Genomic DNA, 22,202 nt, shown 5'->3' on the forward strand with positions numbered 1-22,202 from the left:
GAATTTGTGAATGCATGATGTTGTGTGACTTTATAAAGAATTCATAAGGGCGACGATGGCACTTGTTCACTCATAAAGATGGGAGGAAATTAAAACACTAATTTGAAGTGTAACACCATGACAAGCAAAGCAATCAGGGATCAACAGCAAATACGTGTCAAGTTACTTGACATAATTCAAGTGAAATAGGTTGTCATTGTGGTTAGATTTCCAAATAACGCCAAAGATTTGAGGAACAGAATGTGCAAATTGCCATTGATAAAATGTCACTGTTTCTGCTCCTCACTTCATAATTTGTTTCACAGTTTTGACCTGCTATCATGTTCAATTATTTTATGTAGCTGATGCAGCAATTTCCATCTCACCTACACAGTCAGTGAAGGGCAAGCTAGACCTAGTTACACTGTTCCACCTTTGACATGTACAGTGAGTGTACTGGCAGTTTTGTGTTCAGATGTTTTAAAATAAATGGATTCTCTAAATTTGCAAAGAATCCTTGGAGGTTTAAAGATGCATTAATTACACTGTGAAAAAGTACAATGTCGCTTATGAAAGCTGTTTCAGAATGAAGCATACATGTGGGGGACCTTCGGGCACTGTGCTGCTTGTTGACTACTCGGTAATACTCAGCAAAAAGCGGCAATTGATTTGAAGGTGAAAGACAATATAAAGGTAAAGGGGTGAGGTGGAGACACAACAAATATAAGACCTCATTTATCAATGATTTATGTATATAAATTTTCCATGTCCCTTGCACTCTTTGGGGTCCTAGGTGACTGGGAATAACCATCACAGCTGACCGGGGAGAGGTGGGGGTATATTGTAGGCTGGCCAACAGTCAGGACACACAGGCAAACTGGTGTCTGATGCAAGGAGTAATTAGGGTGAGGTTGCCGCTTTATTATATTAATATTTAAGTATGAAAACTATGAAAAAGTCTTCATTTATGGTCTGGAATGTGTGCTACCAGAAATTTCTATTGCTTATGAATCATTGAAATGAACACTGAATCCAATTATCTGTTTGGAATTGCAGTCCAATAAACTTGAAACTAAATAAAAAAATTATGAAATTTATGAAATTATGAAAAGTTAGGGTATATATGTATATATATATATATATATATATATATATATATATAGTATCTTTCTTTCCCTACGTGCGCAGGACTAAGGTGATGCAGACACTGTTTTAGAATATCTCACAGCTAGATAAAACAACATTTTATTTAGAATGAAGGCGTGTAATTATATAGGCTTTGAGACCACTCTCTTTACCAGATAGTTCAAGTGGTTTCATATTTGCCTAATTCGTCAAGTTTTAAAGCAGTTAGGGCACAAATTATTATTTACCGATGCACCTTGAATGCATCATTTGAAAACCCACACACCAACACTGTTAAGATACCAGCAATACATTTTGACAAATGTATGCATAATATCCACACAAGAAAAAAAAAAGTGGATAATTTATCAGATGTGTAAGTCAGCTGTTTGACAAACTAGATGTTTATAACTTAGTCTGTTTTACCCTCGGCTGTAACAGATCAATGTGGCTTCAAAGATAAATGATTTTCCCCATGTGAGCACTCAGCTAACCAAGCAGATAACATTAATCTGTTCTCTTGCCCTCTATAAATCAGTCAATTAACTCAAAGAACAGCCATACCTGTCTCGTTAATTGTGTCCCCTGTGTTTAATTATCTGCTTAAATTTAAAACGCTATAAGCTAAATCTGCTTGATTAAAATAATCAAGAAATAGAAAATAAAGTTCTGCAGTCCCTGGCTAATGCATGAATACTCATATGAAGCAAAAACAAAACTATGACTCGTGTCAATCATTACAAAATCTCAAGATTCTGTACTTGGCAAGACTTATGAAATAAAGGTGTACTTGTTTAGACTTTTTTCAGCTGCTCTCCAAATTTAAAATAGAAGTGATTTCTTTTTGCATTTCAAAATTTTTGAAATATTGTCTTAAGTCCTGCTTGGAAACAGTGGGGTTCATTTTCTGGTAGGTAGCTGTATTGAGTGGGTGCATAATAACTCAAGAAAATAGAGACGTTGACATTTGATAAATATCCATGGCATGTTTATTCCAGCTAAACAAAGAAAGCACACCCCGCATAAATATTGACACTAATGCTGAATTATATTTTAGCCACTTTGTAGATGCAATGGAAATGAAAGAAAGAGCTGTATAACATGGACATCAGGCTCAGAAATATTTAAAGCTTCCACCTCATGACTGTGTTTTTCCTTGGGTAGTTTGAAAAATAAGGAAGCAGGAAGAACAAATGAAAGACAATACCATTCTGCTGTTATTGTGTAAATAATTACTCTGATGGAGCCCATTTACCTCAAGCTTGAGCACCTTTGCTTTGTGTAACAGATTTTCTGCATTAAAAACTCCCCATGCGAACCCTGTGGGGATAAGCGGTATAGAAAAATCGATGGATGGATGGATGGATGGATGGATGGATGGATGGATGGATGGATGGATGGATGGATGGATGGATGGATGGAAGAATTTCCCAATCAAAATGTAGCTCTTCAGTCTTCTACATAATCTCTTGGCCAGTGATCAAAGAGAATCAAAAGATTGACTAATTTCAGATCCATGGTGCTCCCTGACCCCAGAATCACAGAAATTAGTCTTAAGATACCAAAAAAAAAAAGAACAGTCATTGTTTTGCATTTTTCTTCGACACCACTTATCCAGTTCAGGGTCACGGGAGGTGCTAGATAGTCGCGGGGGGTGCTAGATAGTCACAGCGAAACCTAGCAATAAGAGCATCATTTATGAATATTGCAATAAACATAGAGGTCAAAACAAATGTAAATGCAAACAAATAAATGAACAAACAGAGGTGTTCACTAAATCAAATTTGGGGAAACAGTGACAAACGATGAACACTTACCCAGTCGTACAGAAACACGAAATGTGAAATATGGCCCCATTGTATGCGATAAAAATGCATAAATCTGCATTCTATAAATTTGAGTTTAAGTGGGCAGATGATTGTTAAATGAGGCTTCATTTATCATGCTAGTAGCATGTGATGACTTGTAGGCTACCTGAAATTGTGTTGTTGCCAGGAAAATGCAACATGTACAAAAATGTTTGCATACATGCATAATGATAACTATTAATATGAATTTGTTTCTCTACATTTAAAAGAAAATAAAGTTCAAAAATATAAACTTGACCAATCTCAATGTACCTTACCGAGTTCACCCACCTAAAACCTTAGATTGGGGCTCTTTTTACCCTGGAATTAACCTGTAGTGAACACAGCAACTTGTGTTTTGGGGCTATAAATGTCTCCATGGCACGTTTTTTTTTTTTTTTTTTTTTAAACACACTCACATTGTTCACATAAGAGGCTTTTATAGTGAAACGGCAACAAGCAGGAGAATTGCATTTGTCACTGAAGTCCAGCTTTATTGCCCTCTGAAACCTCAGCTCTTAGTTTAAAAAAAAACATAAAAAACACTGAAGACATTCTGAGACTGCAGTTGTTCCTTTGTGGAAAATGTACTGGTATTACAATTCTTAAAGTAACATTGGCACTCGTTTTTATTTGTGCACAAATGCATGTATGAGTATACTGTATAAAAGAATACGCTACTGTCGGTGCGTCTGCAGTTCTGAGCAAGTAGTATATGCGATCATACCCGGAAAACCGTTTCTTGGTTAATCCAAGGCTTTAAAATGTTCATTGATCAAGTACATGTCGAAATTGCTGCAACATCATTTCCTGATGACAGCACCATCATGACTTCCCATCGTCACATTCATTATGTATGTGGTGAGGGGTGGGGAAAACAAGATGGAGCGTTTCACAGCAGGAAGATTTCTGGTATGACGGCAAGGCGTCTCAAAGAGCACAGCATGACGTCAGATATGTGCCTCCAAAGTTTGTGCTATTTTAGCAGACTTACATACAAGTAATGGCATGATTAAAGTATCCAAGTTTCCACCAAGCGTGTTGCCACCATCCATTAGTTTTTCTTTGTCGCTCGTGTCCTCATTCTTAAAATGAGGAAAGTCGGGGCTTTTCCCCATGCAACAGTGAACAATACAATACACCTTATGCTCTAACCAGTTATCAACTGCAACGGGTCTTTGCTGTGATTTCTATTTCAACATGTAAAGTGTTTATTCATCGGCTCAAAAACGTTCTATGCTGTGCTAAGAACTTATTTAATGGCGAACTTCCCAACTGTTTAATTTTGATACAGACGATAAGGATTTGCGTATGAATATCGATTAACAATAATGTGAATACAGTAGAGTACATGGTTAAACAGTAGAACAAAATACAACCGATCTCACTGTCTTGCTCCCGTGACGTTTTTTGTTTGTTTGTTTGCCGTAAGTCATGGCAAGCATGCATGCTCCCTATAATGCGGTGCGCCCTATGTGTGAATTAAATACAAAATAGCCCCTGCAATTGAGTCCACGCCTTTTAACCCAATACGCCCTATGGTGCGGAAAATACGGTACTTTAAATAGTTGAACAAATTTAAGTTGAACACCAGTGAGATCCAGTACTCTAATTTTATGTGCTGGCAAAACACTGCACAGGGCAGTGGTGAGAGGAGAAAAACCCAATGGTCCTTTTAAGTCTCCATTCCACAGTCTAGCTCAGGAGAGAAGCAGGCGCTTCCAAACAGGAAGAAAAGACTTTAGCCCCAAGGTCAAATCCACATAATGGATTGTTGAGCTGAAGGCTAATTTATTGTGAGGCTGCAGGGTTTTATGTGGATAGCAAGGGTTGTGCGGCTTTAGATTTTTTTTCACAGCACAACTAATGTGATGGAAGTCGTGTCAAAGTCCATTGGTCACTGATGATGTCATGTATATTTTTTAATACAGTAGGATAATCAAAATAAAATCACAGGTGTAGGGAATGGTTGGGGAAAATAGTCTTTATTCAACAATAATGGACAGCTCATAAACCAAATTTTTACAGTACATGTTAGAAAACAAGAGCTCAACACATGACGGCATGTTTTTTTCTCCGAATTCATTTTTATGGTTTGCCTGCTTCTTCTTCAAACAATGAATCCTGTATTCTCCTTCTGGACACAATAGCAGGTTATGCATTGTGATCACTCAAACTTTTCAGCAACAATAGAACAGCTGTTTTGTGTATTTTGGTGTATTGGCATTTTTTCCGTCTTACCACTAAAGATGACATAACAGGTTCTCTACTAAAAATTACCATCCTGTGATGTTTAATCTTCACGATGCATTTTTTGTGCTTATTTAGTGTTTGTTCATTTTCAACTCTTAATTTGTTTCCTTCAATGCAGTCATTCTAGTTTCACCTGGTTTATTTTACTACATAAACACATACGTGACCAGTTCACGTCACCCTCTTTATGTCATTGTGCGGCAGTAAAGTCAACAAATTGACAGGTCTGGAAACCCCTAGTGAACTTATTTTTGCATACATGACTTTTACCTTAAATTCGCTTTCCCAATGTTGCATACATTTTTTTTTCTTTTTTGCTAGGCGTAATTATTCGTAAGGCTAGACTTTGCAATTGTCAGATACAATTAGGCAGCCTGATAGAGCTGCTTCAGCATCAGAAGTCATCAGAAGAGACAAAAGAATCTAAATCCTCTCTGGCCCACACATAGGCTCTCCATGGTAATTGTGAAAGCAGTCTGAGGCCTCTATTTGCCCTGACACATTATGTTTCACAGTGTATAACCAACCCTGTCTATAGTGGGAATGGGAGGCTACTCGCCTCCAGTTGGCACATTGAGAGTCAGTGGAGAATATATTCAGAAAAGCTCTTCAATCTCAACTATCTCTGATGTTAAAGTTACCACGGTGTTTAAAAGGTTCACTGGTAGCAGGGCCAGAGGAGTGTATGAGATCTGTCCCGAGTTTCTAAAGGCTTTCGAGGTTCTAGTAGCTTTCCTGTTTGACACAGTAGCTTAATAATGACCCTGATCCTCGGAATCAGACGTGTGGATGAGGGAAACTTCAGGCGGGATACCGGCTTCCGAAGATCGGACTTGCTTAAACTGTCCTAATGCTATATATTCCTATTTAGTTTATTTAGTTTGTTGTCAACGACACAACTCATTAGTTAAGTAATGGGACCTGAACTGATCATCTCTGGTGCTGAATTGACACATGATGAAAATACCTTTATATGTCAAAACTGGACACTCCTTTAGCTGGTCACGCTTACATACATGCATACAGGTACATTCATATAGTACTCTTGATCGGCACCTCATTAGGTACACCAAGGTATGCTGCTTAGAATCCAATTTGGCAGTTATTTCCCTAGACACCTGGATCCTGTAGATGGGTGTGAGGTCAATACTGTACATATGCAAGGTACATACGCTCACAATATGAGTAATGGTCCTTGCTTTTGTCAATAATTCTCCTTTAGGCATTCCACTGGGACCATGTCCTGTTTATGAGTTTTATGGTGATTACTTTCTGTCATTTGCAGTGGCCTTAGTCACATGGAGAACCCCATTAACCCCCAAGCCGAAGTTTCCTATTTGAACATGTGTGATGTGCAGTGTAAAAGAAAATTGGGTTTTCAGAATGATAACATCAGAGACATGACTATGCATTCAAAATCCACATCCTTCTTAATATAAAGGCAAATACCTATATGTGGCCGCTAGTTAAATTTGGTCTGTGAAAAGCAATCTTCAGTCTAATTGAGAAAGTACAATTTACAATATATATTCCTTGCTCAATATTTTTGTCCTGTATGCTCAAATTTCTTCAAGCTGATGTTGTTCCTCATGACCTTTAGAAAATATTGCTTGATTGCAAATGGGAAGGTTTGGGTGAATATAATAAAGATAACTACTTGCTTGATTAGTGTGATGAAACAGTAAACTGTTCAAACATGTTCATGGTCAAACATGAGTTTTTTTTCGATTGCTTATACCACAGAAAATGCTTCCTCTATGAGAATTCTTGACTGCAACAACCAGGCATTAATGGAGCTTCAGGGATGTAAAGTCACAAAGGATTTGGGGATAGATTTTTTATTTAGGTGCTTGAGTTTGTTTTTGTAGGAGACGAGCTGGGATTGACCTCAAAAGTCAGTTGGGTACCCAAACAACGTTTGGAAAATGGAGCAGTGACTGTGTAGAAAGTACACCTGCCCGAGTGTGTTGAGGACGACTTGTCCTTTGTATGTCCTTAAAAGTAGTCACTGTTAGCATTCATATCAGACAGCATGCAGGATGAACTGTTTTTATCAAGTAAAAGGTGTCCTGTCTGAAAGTTTCCTTTGACTTCTCAGAATCCAGTGGACCTGCTGACATGTTTGAGTGCATCTGTCGATTGAGCTCCCACTAATCTGCCCCTTGACCTCTTGTGCTTTCAGGGCCAAGTTGGCAGATGAAAGGCTTTATCGCCACAACTCCAAGCAAATCCTTCCTTATTCAGGTTCTGTTTTTTTTTTTTTTTTGTCGTACCTGGAATACCAATGCTTTCTAACTATCGTTTTGTGTCCCTATGTATGGGTAAGATGATGGAGAACTTAATGATGCTCGCTTGATGAAGAGAGTGCCACAATGACTTTTCTGAGTCTGGAAAACGTCTCATTGGTCCATTGCCATTTGTGATGGATACACATAGTTGGAAATAAATACATTCATAGGTCAATTTCAAGTTGGCCGTCTCACTTTTTGCTGAATTTGGGTTGAATACACAGTATGTGCCATAAATACTCTAATTGATTATTTTGCAATGGACAAGGGAAAGTAGGAGTGGTCAGGAAGATTGAATGAAATAAATGAATCTTGCACTTCAAGTGAAGTCTGCTTTTCATCCTCAAGCAAATATTTTAAAATTGTACGGTGCATGCACAAATTAAACTAATGACATGGTAGAATGTCTAATTGCTGAAATTATTGCTTGACCCTTACAGTGGTGGTTCTTTATTGAATTACTCCCTGGGCGAGACTACTTCCGAGTGCCTCCTCCCGAAAAATATGTACAACACATTTTATTTTGCTTTTTTTAAAAATTAGAAATATTTTAAAGGAGCCCCTGTAAATGCAATTGCGATTGACCTTGATATACCAAAATATATAATACTTATACTAAACATCCTTCCATGGATTACACATTTGAATAAACATGCCTTTACATGCTAAATAACATTAATAAATATCATGATAATGTAAGGAATAATTTAATAATATATCCATCGATCTTCTATACCACTTGTCCTCACGGGGGTCGCGGGCGTGCCGGAGCCTATCCCAGCCATCATTGGGCAGTAGGCGGGGGACATCCTGAACCAGTTGACAACCAATCGCAGGGCACATAAAGATGAACAACTATCCGCACTCACACTCAGACCTTGGGGCAATTTGGAGTGCTCAATTGGGGCTCCAGCACGGCCGCGACCCCCGTGGGGACAAAGCGGTTCAGAAAATGGATGGATGGATGGATGGATGGATGGATGGATGGATGGATGGATGGATGGATGGATGGATGGATGGATGGATGGATGGATGGATGGAGGTTATATATCTTTCTAAGACACGTGGCTGTATGAAATCATACGAAGCCATCAACTTGAGTATGAGAAAATGTCTTTGCAGTTTTTGAATGACCCACAACTCCCAGAGACAAGAATAGTCACCCATCACAGTAACCAGTCAGATCCCTGGTGTGGCCAAGTGATAGCACAAGAAACATTTGTTTCTGGTTTTGTCAGTGTGATTGTGGAGGGGTTGAGGGTGGGGGCTGATGTGGCAAGTGACAACCCAGAAATTGCTGATAGAACTTAACTGACGTTGTTTGCCGTTGATTATCTTGCACATGGTGACTCATTCTGATAGGAAAGAAAGCCCCAATGCTTTTTGTGTCTGTCCTTCCTCACCTATGGCTATTTTAGTGTGCACTGACATTAAAATCAAATAAAAAGATGAGCAAAAAGTTGAAACTTTCTATCTACTGATAAAGTTGACGCCTGTTATCAACTGAGGAAAAAAAATCTCCAAAGAAACTAAAGAAAACACTAAAGATGGTTTCGGATGGGAAACTAAAGGCTGACTTGCTGCAGCGAGAAGCTGGAGCCACTTTCTCAGCATCTCTGCTGGCAGCAGCAAGAACATATTACATCATTAGTAGAGCATCATTCTGTGCTGAGGCCAATTCTGCCCTCCTTTATCTTTTTCCTTGCTTCTATGTATTTTGTGAAACATACACAAAAACCCACTAGTTCTTTTAAACCATGACGGGTGTCAGAAAAGTTCCGGCCACTGTGGTGTCATCAAACTTGAAGTTGCTGTTGTGGGCTATGTACAGCCTTATGAGGAACCAGGGACTAGAATCAGAATCCGCTTTATTGGACAAGTTTGAGCATGCCAAACAAGGAATTTGACTCCGGTTGATCTCAGCCTTGGTACAACATTTAAGTGACTAACAACAGAAAGTACAACCTCTGCTACTGAAGAGCATGTGTAAGTACAGCAGAGGTAAAGTTTTAGTGAACCAGGCATCTGACTTCTGGGTTGGAAAAATAGCAACCAAACAAAGAAAAGGTTGACAGACCCAATGGAGATTTTGTAAAATGATTTTCTCAAAATACTTTGTGTTTGCATGCATGTCCGTGTACACAACAGGGTTGGGGGCCTATTTGGGGGCGCAACATATAATCAGTGCAAGTGTACACACTAGTAACGCCAAGCAGTCAGAAAGCACAGGCCCTGCAGCTTCATTTAAAGTGGGTTCCTTGCAGAGGAATTTGCATTGGTGGGTACTTTACCAAGTTTTACTGATCCGTCCCCGACCTGGGCACCCTTTTGTCCCTGTCTGTCCATTCTTATTCATAATATAGTTATCTCTGCATCCCCGTCCGTCCTCGTCATTGAAAAGAGCTTTTGGCCCCGATCCATCCCTCATCTATGGTAGGTCCAGCAATAAAATCATCTTCTCCAGTGTTTTACAGTATCGATAGACGGCCAAATAGCATAATTATTTCACTGTTTTTGGAAAACATTACACATCAGTATTTTTTTATAAATTATATTGCAGCAAAGGTCAGCATAAGAAAAAAAGTAAAAATCAAATGTGTTTTCTAATTATTTCGTTTTTCGTTATTTTCCAAATGTATTCCAAAAAAATTAGGCAATTATGCTTTATGGCGCTATCAATATATTTAATATATACATATAAACAAAAGCAACAATATGGAACAAAACAAGGATCGGAAATGTATGCCTGTCCAAACAAAGTACACATTATTTCCTCATAGAATGATAAGTCAATATAGTAATTATAGTGGCGGGCCTTTGACAAGAAATTTTTAAGGACCAAAGTCATTATTAAAAATACCCTATATTAATTTATACTGTTTTAAGTCAACAAGAAAGGTTTCTGTTTGAGAGATTTATTTTGAGAAGTTATTTTGTTAGTCTGTAAATTTCTGGATAATAGATATTTCATATGTTCATATCATTCAACAATATGTATCTTTTTATTAATTAAACTCATTTCTAATTAATTTCAGCCGTCATAAAAAGCAAAACAAATCATCCCAGGAAGGTAGGCAATCCTTTCTTATTACTTCTTTTAAAGTAGTTGGCAATCCTCCTGCCTACAAGTATTAAAAGGCCTTTATATGACTGATCTGATTAATTTAGTGGAGCATATAAACGCCAGTCACATGCAGAGAGCAGCACTTTTAATTTTGCCGATTTGTCCTTCCTGCTTTGTTCCTGACCTGGGCACCCTTTTGTCCTTGTTCATCCCTCCTTTTTCCTGATATATTTGTTCTCATTATTGAAAAGGGCTTCTGTCGTTGGTTCAAATCATAGTCCGACGAATGAAAAACCCAATTTGATTAAAATAGTGAGGTGCACACATCAGAGTATTTACACTATACAGTGGATTTTAAAGAGCTTTACAAAGCATCACGAGAACTAAGTTTTATTTGCAACCGTGCCAAAAACTTTAGAATGGCATTTTTAACCAGGATCCCGCTCTGCATTGTACTTTGGTACGATAAAACCCAAACTAGTTATTGCAATGTCGTCCAAAATGTTCTGGCCAGCTTAATTTGGCCATTCTAAAGGTGAGAAGACTTTCTCTCTGGCACAAACGGCTTTTATTTTTTGCTATGCATCATGCCGTGGCTGAGCTGCTAACAGCAGAGGTTTCATAATAAACAATTATACTAAACATTTATCCCCGGGATCAATAAAGTATCCATCCATCCATCCATCCATCCATCCATCCAACCCCCACCCCACCCACCTATCCATCCACCCTCCAAACAGGTTATCCTCAGGGCTGTGGGTAGGGCCTAATTTTGCAATATTGGACCGATACAAATGAAGTCATTCTTTCCCAATGATTATCGGTCCAATCTTGCATACCTAAAAAGGAGTATTTTTTTAACATACACAGAAGTAATTTTTATAGTAATTACATTTTAAGTAAAACGTCTATCTGAAGAAACCAAAGAAATCTTTGAGACAAGAAGGTAAAATGTCTTGTTTGCCACAATACATTAAACGACTCTGTTCCATTGTTCAAAGTAAAAATGTGCTGTTATTTGTTCAGAAGTAATTGGACATTTTGAGAGGAGAAAAGAACTGCTGCAATGCTTTTTCCTGACCTGTCACACACAATTCCCAGTTTTGTACTGACACAGATTGAATGAAAATTCTGTTTCCTTCAGCTTTTACTTGTTTTGTTTCATTACAAAAGAAATCAATACATCATAGCCATACATTTCTCTGTCACAAACCAAACCTGACACCTGGTGCCACCTTCCATTCACACCACCGTTACTGGAGGGAAAAAAAACATCTTTTTCCCCTTGACACTCAGAACAAGGACCTTCGGCATGCAGCTTGTCTTTAAGACAATTGCTTCAAATGCTCTCTCAAATGTCACCCAATCAAGTTGCTTTTTTTCTTTTCCCCCATTTGCAAATAACACAAAAAGCACAAAAGCAGAAATCCCCTCTAGGTTTTTTTTTCACTCAACAACTGGCAGCAACCAGAGTTTTAAGTTGCCACCACCAGTGACTGCTTTAATTAAAGAATGCAAATTTCATGTTTCTGGTCCAAGGCTGACACATGCCCGAACCCCAGTGGTCCACAGGAAACACACAACCCAAATCATGCTTGCAAAGAGATAACCAAAGGCGCAAATCAGTGTCTTTCATCCCCTTTGTTCTCACAGATGAAGATAAGGGCGTCTGCAGAGCAAATGACCTCACAGGGGTAAAAATCGGATTTTAAAGAATGTGCATATAAACATGTTTGCTATTATGCAGAGCGATACTTAAAGTGGGTCAGAACTTCTCCAAGTTTGTTAGGATAGGATAGTGGTGGCGGTGTTTTACATCTGAATGCTGTTTGTATAGAAACAAAGCTGATTGAATTGAAGCTGCACTGGCATGTAAATGTTAAGTACTAAACCTAAATGCAGAGTAAAAAATCATGCTGTCTTTAAACTGCTACTAAATTTCTGTCTGGATTGAAATTCAGTTATGGTAAATGCTAAATAAAATATGTAATATTGTCATAGAATTCGAGACTGAAAGAGATTGAATCAGGGTCAGAGTCAATTCCAATGTGTGACCATGGCGAACATGTCACATCTGTCTCTCTCTCTTGCTCTCTCGCTCACTCGCTCGCTCACTCACTCACTCACTCACTCACTCACTCACTCACTCACTCACTCACTCACTCACACACACACGCGCGTATCTTTGTTGGTTTTTATTTTGCTTCATGAAGGCAAAGTGTGACAGCTGCATTTTTCTGTCCTCTCTTGGGTTGATTGAAGCTACTCAAACCAACAGAGGTGGGCAATTTACCAAATTTTGCTGCGCCGTCCTTTGTCCGTGACCTGAGCACCATTCTGTCATCGTCCGTTTGTCCTCATTCATAATATGATTGTTCGTCCATCCTCGATATTAGAATGGGCTTCCCTCTTTGCCTCAGTAAGTCTGTCAATCATCGTTCCAGAACTTTCCAATTGGGGTTTGTATTGTGATATTATTGTATTGTGACATTTGGATATCGTTACATTCCTCTTGGCCTACCTTATTAAATGTCAGAGATTATCCTTTTTAGAGATTTTCAGAGATGGTGAAGATTGCAAGACACACTGATAATTTTATTAAAAATCCTAGACATTTTAAATCACCCAGTCATCCCGGATTCCAAACAGCTCAAGGAGAAAGACAATCATTACACTAGCTTCGACTTCACCCACTGTTGAGGGCTGGCATAAAATGTTAAATGGTTATGCATCAGAGGTCTAACATATGACAGGTCTGGTGTTATCATCAGCACAGTATTGAACAAACTTGAATAAACTTCTTGGATTGCACAGTCTATTACTCTAAGACCCAAAGTTCCACGACTCAATATGACCCAATACTTGCCTAAATGAACCCTGTTGCCATGACAGGCAGAAAGGACTCAACATAACGATCTGTGATGACAACACACTGTGGACTTATGAGCCTTGACCTTTCCTGTGCATACACAGGCAATGGTGAGCATGCTGTGCACCCTGGAACACATCAAGCCGTTGGCTCTTGACTCTACGTATAGTTTGGTTTTGTTGACCCAGCCAGCTGTGCAATAAGCTTCAAACTTTTGTAGTTATGTGTTTGCACACAAGCCAGACATCTTGTAGAAGCAGGAAAAATTTAGCGCCATGTCTTTGATCCTTGCCTACTTAATTATAAACCCCTTAAACTGTCACAGACTCTGTACTCTATATCCCAAGAGTTTCTGTTCATATTTAATACTGCCTCTTCACCCACCACACTTACCCCTCAATCCCAAGCTCAATGGACAAGGTGAAGCCTTAAAGAAGTATGGATGAAAACAATTAAATATACCTGTTAGCTAAAGTAAAAAAAAAAAAATCCATGCAGGTCAGTGTTTAAAAAAGGTCCATACACTTATGAAATTTTACATATCCCAGCGTCTGTAAGCACTTTGTCCTTCATCTGTTGCATGTGTTTTGTGCACACAGACACCAATTTATGTCACAAGATAAATGTAAGATCACCATAGCCCATGGTGTGGGATAGTGAACTGGAACATACAAAAAAGACAAAGAAAAAACGTGGCGAGAGCCATGGCGTTAAGAATAACTGTGAAGAAGTGGCAGCGGATATTAAGGTCTGAGAGCGATAAGAGAAGTGTGTAGGAAGGGAAGGTGAAGTGGCAGCACCAACAAAACAAACTGTTACCACAAACATCCATCCCAATACTAAAAATAGTAGTTTATGGACAGCAGAAATCAATACTTATCATTATCCTGCAGCAAACCAAAAGTAAATTTATTCTTTCAGCAAACAGAAAAGTGACCCATGTCCAGATCCCATGAGGACAGGCGCCACAACTGTGACCCCAAATGTGACCTTATTTGCTTCCTTCATTCCTTTATCACACTGTTTGGTCCTCTCCTCAACTTTCTCTTGAGTCAGTGACATATAGTGACCTTTATTTAAGGCAGTATGGGCATTAGAGCCATTGACCTCTATTCTCTTCTCTCGTCCTCTATAGACTCCACTGCAATGCACCGGTTTTTTTTTTTAGGTGATGCTGTATACAACTTTGCAAACTTCTTTGAGCTATGTAAACCTTGGTGACAATTTGTAAGGCTGCAGATTCAAAGAAGGATGTTGTGTAATTTCCTGTGATTAATAGGCATTTTGGGGGGGATAATCCAAAAGTGTCGTTTAAAAAGTTATTCACATTTATTCGATGTTTATACTAGTATTTAGTTTGATAAAAAAACAAATGTAATGTAAAACCATTCTGTTACATGAGCTATGGTTGTCAGTAGGGGCAATCAGTATACAACTCCAGGGTCTGTACGCTAGTCAATTTTACATTTAAAGTCTGACGTATTTTCCCAATGGATCTCTAAGAGGTTCACAAAACTCCACAATTCAGAAATTAGGGCCAGTCTCAGACTTCCCCAAATCATGACTGTTTGGTGGTTGCACAAACATTTCCAGATCACACATGGTGGGGATGTGTCACATGGTATTACTATTTTTCTTGGCATGGTTTTCTATTTCTGTGACTGTTTTTTTTTTTTTATTTGAAATCATGCACACTAAAGTTGGTAATAGTGCATCGTCCTCTTACGCAAGTCCCCAAATTTTAAGAGCATATTCATGGAGCTGCTGTGAGCAGTATTATTGTGTCAAGAAAAAGAAGGAAAGAAAATGGCCCAGAACCAAAATGGGTCTGCGCCGTCTGCTTGTCGCTGTAGCTGTCTCTCACTTTGTGGCCGAGTGACAAAGAGCCTGTGGCCAAAGTGAGTCTGAGGCTCTGACTTTGCCAACAGGCAGGTAATCCTTGCACAAAGCTCAGCTGACCTGAGGGTGTCTGTCTGCAGCATTCACAATTTACATGGACACACATAGATGCTTAAATTCCTGAATGCACATGTCACATCTTGCTAAAATTCACATACACAGAAACAAGAGTGGACCAGACAGAGACACAAGTGCGAGGGTTTTCCAATAAATAAATACAGTATCCCAAAGAGCGATGGTATGGTATAAAAAGATAGCTAGAAATGAAAGCTGCTATCCCCGCGAAAAGCTAAAGAAAAACAAACATGTTTGCAACCTTTTATATAACCTGATGAAAGCCAAAATTCGCTAAGTTTGTAAGCATTCGCTACTCAATGAAATATGGGCTTAAGGCCTTCAGTGGCAAAAATGTGGCAATGCCACTCATACACTAAAAGGCTTTTTTTTTTTTTTAAATGAACCAAAAATTGGCTCAGAGTCACATCTGGCTTTTTCAGCCTTTTGGTTGGTCCGGATGAATTGTCTGCTATATATACCCTACTGATTGATTGGCCACCTTGGATTAATTTACAGTGGTACAGATATCATCAATGAAAAGTCCTTTTCTAGGACAGCACTTGAATTGGATAGGTCAACCACCATCTTAGCTGGCTGACTTGTTTCAACCTAGAATAGAATGTATTGGGCAAGTTCAGAAGAACGTAATCATTATGGGCACTATAGTTATTTTATACAGATCCACAGGAGCAAAAAAACTTGGTGTGCATCAGGATCTCAGGATCTCCAGTGATTATCATTTCATTTTAAGTGTCTTTGTTTTTGTCATGTCAATAAATGAATAGTGTTTGTGAACAAGTACTTTGTAGTGTAGATATCAGGACATGAGTTGGAAGGTTGTTTACTTAATAAGGTTAATCACGCTGAAGTGTTCTATTGTTTTAAATAATGCACATAGTTATAGCATTTTTGTACATTCCTTTGCGATGTTATGATGTTTTGAAGACGTAGACTGTGCCAAGGCTTCACCGACAACACAGGTGTGAAACTCAACAACTGTCTTTGGAGTTTCTATGTGGCAAAGAGAAAAATACTTCCCTATGTGACGGAACATTGCCCCATTGCTGACACAGAAGTACCGCGTGGTGTGGACAACTATTGATAATAGATCTTGTATACAGGTGCACGTACAAATAATATAACATACAGTAGGCTGTGTATGATTACATGTATAGGTTACATGTATCGTAGAACATGTAAGAAGTGGTAGATACGGGTAAGACATGTAGTATAACATTGCCATAATGTTATAACTGAACTGCATGCGCATGCGTCTGCAAGAATGTGCTTGATCCAACCTCCAAATGATTAATGAGTAGATTTGGTATCAAACCGCACATGGGAAGGTTCAAGATCAGGCCACACATTTAAACATGTGTGTTGACATTAAAAGCTAAACGGATGTAGATACAAGCAAGAATGAGAAGTCAAAAAATACCATCTATGTTGGTTGTCATCGTCATCCTTTACTCACTTGAAAATGTCATTCATAATTCCTCTGACAGTACACAATTAAAATTAGATTATGGGAATCAAAACACATGAAATCCAGCCCGACCTTGCTCTTATGTAGACGGCTAAGCCATAAAAGCAATGGGTGCACACGGCAAATAAATCTCAAACAGATTTGCTTCAACTGTCGTGTCACGTGATTCTTCAGGGATGATGTCTAGAGTAATGCAATAAAAGTCAGCAACGCTCAAGATACTGCATTACATAGTGCAGCATTTGCATTTTGAAGTACATGACATGTCTGACCTTGTGTATCCACAGTCTATAGACAATAACCTTAGGGTGGTGAAAGCTTGTTGCTTTTAATTGTTGAAATTGTTGCTGTTGAAATTAGAAAGAATTGCCATTGTACAGATGAAAAGGTTACCGTAGCTAAGAACACTGCATAACAATCACACAGCTGTACTGACGTATTCTAATTCATCCATCCATCTTCCAAACTACCCAGAGGAAACCCACACAGGTATGGGGAGAATATGAAAAACTCCACACAGGAAGACCAGCGCCTGGATCAAACCCTGCACCTCTGAACTGTGAGACGGACGTGCTAACCAGTGTGCGACCATGTCACCAAAATACAGGCAATGATCAGTCGTGGTCTTTCATAATTGCCCTGATAAATTGTGAGCCATCTCAACTGTAGCCCGCCTATTTTCTCACTCATCTCTAAATCCAGTGGAGGCCTGCACCATTCGTTGCCATGCAACTGACCTCCCTGCAGCATTCACATATCTTTCTTGTTCTCAATCTCTCTTTTGCTCCAACTGTCTTTCTTGCAACACGCATCTCTTTGCGAAAGATTATTAGAGTAGCATCTTTTTGCTTTTAACGTTCAATGTGAGAATGCTATAAATCCATCCATTTTCTATATCATTTGTCCTCATTATGTTCAACTACAACTACAGGATAGAGTGTGAAATCAACAGGCAGATAAGTGCAGAGTCTGTTGTGATGGGGACTCTATTGCTCTGTCGTGGTAAAGAAGGAGCTGAGCTAAAAGGCAAAGCACTCAATTTATTGGTCGTTGTACTTTCCTACTCTCACCTATGGTGATGAGTTATGGGTCGTGATCGAAAGCCCAAGATCCCGGATACCCATCCATCCATCTTCCACCGCTTCGCCCAAAATGAGTTTCCTCCGCAGGCTGTCCGAGCTCTCCCTTAGAGATAGGGTGAGGAGCTCTGTCATCTACGAGGGACAGCAAGGTGGTACTCCTCCACATTGACAGGAGCCAGAAGAGGTACTTGGGGATATTAGAATACCTCCTGGACGCTTCCCTGGTAAGGTGTTCTGGGCATGTCCCACCGGCAAGAGACCCTAGGGCGACCTAGGACACACTGGAAAGACTATGTATATTTGGTGGCCTGGGACATCTTGGGATACCACGGGATGAGCTAGATGGAGGGGCTGAGAATAGGGAAGTAATATTTATGAAGAAGCTGCCACCATGACCTGACATCAGATAAGTGGTAGATGATGGATGGGTGGATGAACAGACAGATGGACAGATAGGGGGAATTGTAATTTGTAGTTTGTATTGAGGTCACACTCTTCCCAGTTTTGCCATTGAGTTTAAAATGTAAAACTAGACCTGCAAACCTGATCACCTTCAATCGCCAGAGAAATTAAGGCCAGAACTTTAAATTGCAGTCTCTGCAAACTCTCATTATTTTCATCACCATCATTGTCCAAGTGTGACTTTAATTGATTAAGAGAACAAAATCGCCATGTGTCTGCCAATTATATCTCTCACTGCATGGTGACATCTCTGCATAAATCACCTGAAACTGTCAACCAACGGCTCAGTTTCTACAGCATGGTTGCTGCCATTACACAGATGTCAGCCACAATTGTGATGTCATAAGTAAGTAACTGATGTATGTACAGTGTATATATAGAATATTTATCCTCAGCTGCCATGCATATGTGTTATATTATCTGCTTGGGAGGAAACAGGCAAAGGATGAAGGGACCAGGGCAAGATATAAGTGCAATTACACTGGCTGATGTGCTGTGGCCCATATTATGATGTCGGTGGATGATAAGACTGCGAAACACACACATGCGCACACATCCAAGAGAACACAGAGCTCACGCAGACAGTAGTCCCAGCTAAAATGGATAGGGAGATGCAATCTTATTTCTCCTCCACCAAATGGCATACATATATTTGATGGTAGTGAGACATGGATAACATGAGTTCTGGATATTATTGGCAATCTAACCGATCATACAGCGTAGTGAGAGAAAAATTAAGCTTCCCCTGATCTTTAGTTTTATAAGGAAGGATTAAATAACCATTATGATAGATTAGGTAACAAAAATGTGTTGGATTAGGCAGGCCTGTATGGCACTATGTGATTTGAGCTCGCTCGGCCACTGTATTGCTGTGACCCTCTTCTTGGCTCTCCATCTTCCAATCTACCTGCAGTTTGGCACGTATATCTAGTTGAAAGCAGTTAAGAGAGTGGCCCATGTTACAGAATGTCACATGGACCAGGCAGTCGCACCACCCTGTGGGTGGCAGCCAAGAGTATAAAGCCTTGTTTGACTGGTTGTATCCACTCTGCTCTTCTCTGTTCTACATAAATATTTTGGAGGTCAATGGATTGGTCCGAGACTATCCTTGAATTGCATTTTGCTTCCAAACACAAATGCTTTTAAAATATGCAAAGTTAATAATAGTCATGTGAACCCTGTAGCGGCAAAATGTTCTGAGATACTTCTTAACCATGTTTGCTTTTGCTCCAACAACCTTACTTCCATGGATTTGATGCAATATGCCTTTGGTTTCTTCTGACTGAAATAAATAGCCAGAGTAGGAATTATGCTGGAGTGGGGAAGAAAGAGTTAGACCTTCTTTTTTTTTTTTATATCCAACAGAAAAGTCTGCACGACTGTGTATCAATATTTTAGCATTCTTTAACTAGTGCAACTGATAATATACATTCTGGTAGTTACTGTTAACATATATAACTGGAAAATACATACTTGGAAATTCAGTGTAGAACCGCCACTGCTGCATACAGCTGCCAGGTCAGAATAATACTCGTTTGCACTCAAAAGCAGCTGGCATTTTTTCCTCCCAGGGGATGGTGATTTCTATGAGCAATTCGAAGTGGTCAGGGACCACAGGAATATGTAAGCCTTGCTGATATCATTCCTCTTGCTGGCCTCGTACCAGCACTGTGGTGCTTCTTCCTCGCTGAGCACTGCTTTTCCAAGCTGCATTCACAGTATTATATTTAATGAATTATTTAGTTTTAGATCCGAGTTCTACGTCTTGCCATTTAAATATGGTATACATACCAAATACGGCAAAACCCCTGAATAATATATTTACTATTTGGCGGTACGTTTGGATATTAATGTAAAATTCTGAGGGGTCTCAAATCAAGTTCATAAAGTATGCTTGCCTGTTCTGTATTTGAAAGCTTTATACATACTTCCAATGAAAATATGCATTTGAAGTGTTGGTATTTGTCATTATCTTGAAATTCTGTACATGTAACTTTGAATGTGTGGGGTTTTCAATGGCGCGACTTCGACTGTTGATATCGCACAATTTTGTACATTCTGTCTCAGACACTCATTTCTCCTGGTGGCCTTCTGAAACTATATGTGTGGAAAAATGACAGCAAAATCCACATGGACCATTTTTATGAACTTTTCAAGTTATGCCCAATATTTTTGTAAAAAAAAAAGAAAACAGGGCTCCAGTTAAGGACTTTTCAATTCGCAAACCGTCTCAGCATTAATGAGCAGATGGATCAGTACTGTTTCTTGCACTATTCAAACATCATTGGTTGTGCTGTTTTTTGTTTTGTTTGTTTTTATGCTTAATTAAACCTCAGAATGATTTAAAGGTTACGGTTGGCTGTAAACAACCCCAAAACCCACATAAAACTTGATGTCTCCTCTGCGGCAGCAAATAGAAAATTGTTGTGTGTGCAGTTGGAAGTTTTGCTTATACGCATGCTTCTTCCATTCACAGTTCTCACAGGAGCCGCCTCGACTTCTTGTTAACATGGCAAAAACATTTGACTGTACTTATAGTATGCACAGTATATATTCAATTGGTGCATCGCTTAAAAAAAGACAAACGTCGCCATCTACGCAAATTTCTGTCTACACACGCTTTTTATCACATTCTAACAGTAACTGCCATGATTAATGGTCTGTTACTTGAATAGCACGTCTCCACTCATTAAAGCATTCAAAGCGCCAGCTATCTTTACATGTAGTCAATGTTTGGGCAAGTTCAAAATTTCGATTTCTGAACCTTTCATAATACAGTGATCCCTTGCCAATTCATTCTTCACCTATTGCGGCCTCGGTGCATTGTGGGTTTTTAAGAATAATAAATATTGCTGATATTTTGGTGCACTAGGGCTTTTTTGCAGCGTCACTTGGAGTGCGGAGCCTTGTCCGCCTATATGCCCATTTAAAGCACACTATTGGCCGGTAGAGGAGATGCACCAAAATATCTGCAAGGGGGCCTGGACATCAATCTCATGGGGGATTGTGTCACTGACACAATAGACAAGTGTGTGTTGATTCCTGCATCCACCCAACGAGCACCTTGGAATTCCACAAAGGGATCAGACTTTATTAATTGGTCGTTTAAAAAGAGCAGATTCATCTGTCTTAAAAATGAAGTAGATATGCCTTGGTTACACTTTTGATATTCTGTGGTCGTAGGGACTTCGGGGCGGTGCAGCAAACCATCAGTCTTTAGAAGGATGTTCTCTTGAAGCCAAGACACCAATCCTTTCCAACCCAAACCTAATGTACTCATGACAACATGAAGATAAAAATGACTTGAGTGACTGATATCTTCCCACATCCTCACAGTAAAAATGATAAGACATAAGTACCTGCTGAATTTATTTAGCTGCTGATTGTACCATTGCTACTGATGTCAGCTGAAATGAAAAAAAAAACATGTTTCCACTTTTTCTCACCAATACAGCAGCGCTAGGTCATTGCTTGATGTTATCTTAGAACCTTACACACAGCTGTACCTATATAGATAGTTCAGACTATGGGACTCAGAATACAGTTAAATTTTTGTTTTTGAGGGTTGTTTGTGTCTATTGTTCACACTTAGAGCTAAACTAGTGTCAAAGTGCTGGAGCTTTGGGTTGGTAATACCTTCCCAAATTGTGTTCATGGACATATTCTGATGAAAACCAGCTGCAGTATACGGGGATAACAAGACTTAATCTTCCGGTGGTATTATTATGTGCTGCCTGTCTCAAATCAAGGTTGATGAAATACTGACGCATACAAGTAATCACGTATCTGAT

General features: G+C 39.2%; 1 long non-coding RNA gene across 1 annotated transcript in view; it reads left to right on the forward strand.

Annotated features, from left to right (window-relative positions):
* The window catches only part of LOC147062619 (uncharacterized), a 62,279-nt gene extending 54,581 nt beyond the window's left edge, over positions 1 to 7,698 (forward strand). Inside the window, exons 3-4 of the long non-coding RNA XR_015067717.1 lie at positions 7,387 to 7,448; positions 7,531 to 7,698. This is a non-coding gene — a long non-coding RNA (uncharacterized LOC147062619). The remainder of the gene's footprint in view (positions 1 to 7,386; positions 7,449 to 7,530) is intronic.
* The last annotated feature ends 14,504 nt before the right edge of the window (positions 7,699 to 22,202 follow it).

Source organism: Syngnathus leptorhynchus, chromosome 1, assembly GCF_054491065.1.
Source record: "Syngnathus leptorhynchus isolate UIUO chromosome 1, UIUO_Slep, whole genome shotgun sequence".
Lineage (NCBI taxonomy): Eukaryota > Metazoa > Chordata > Actinopteri > Syngnathiformes > Syngnathidae > Syngnathus > Syngnathus leptorhynchus.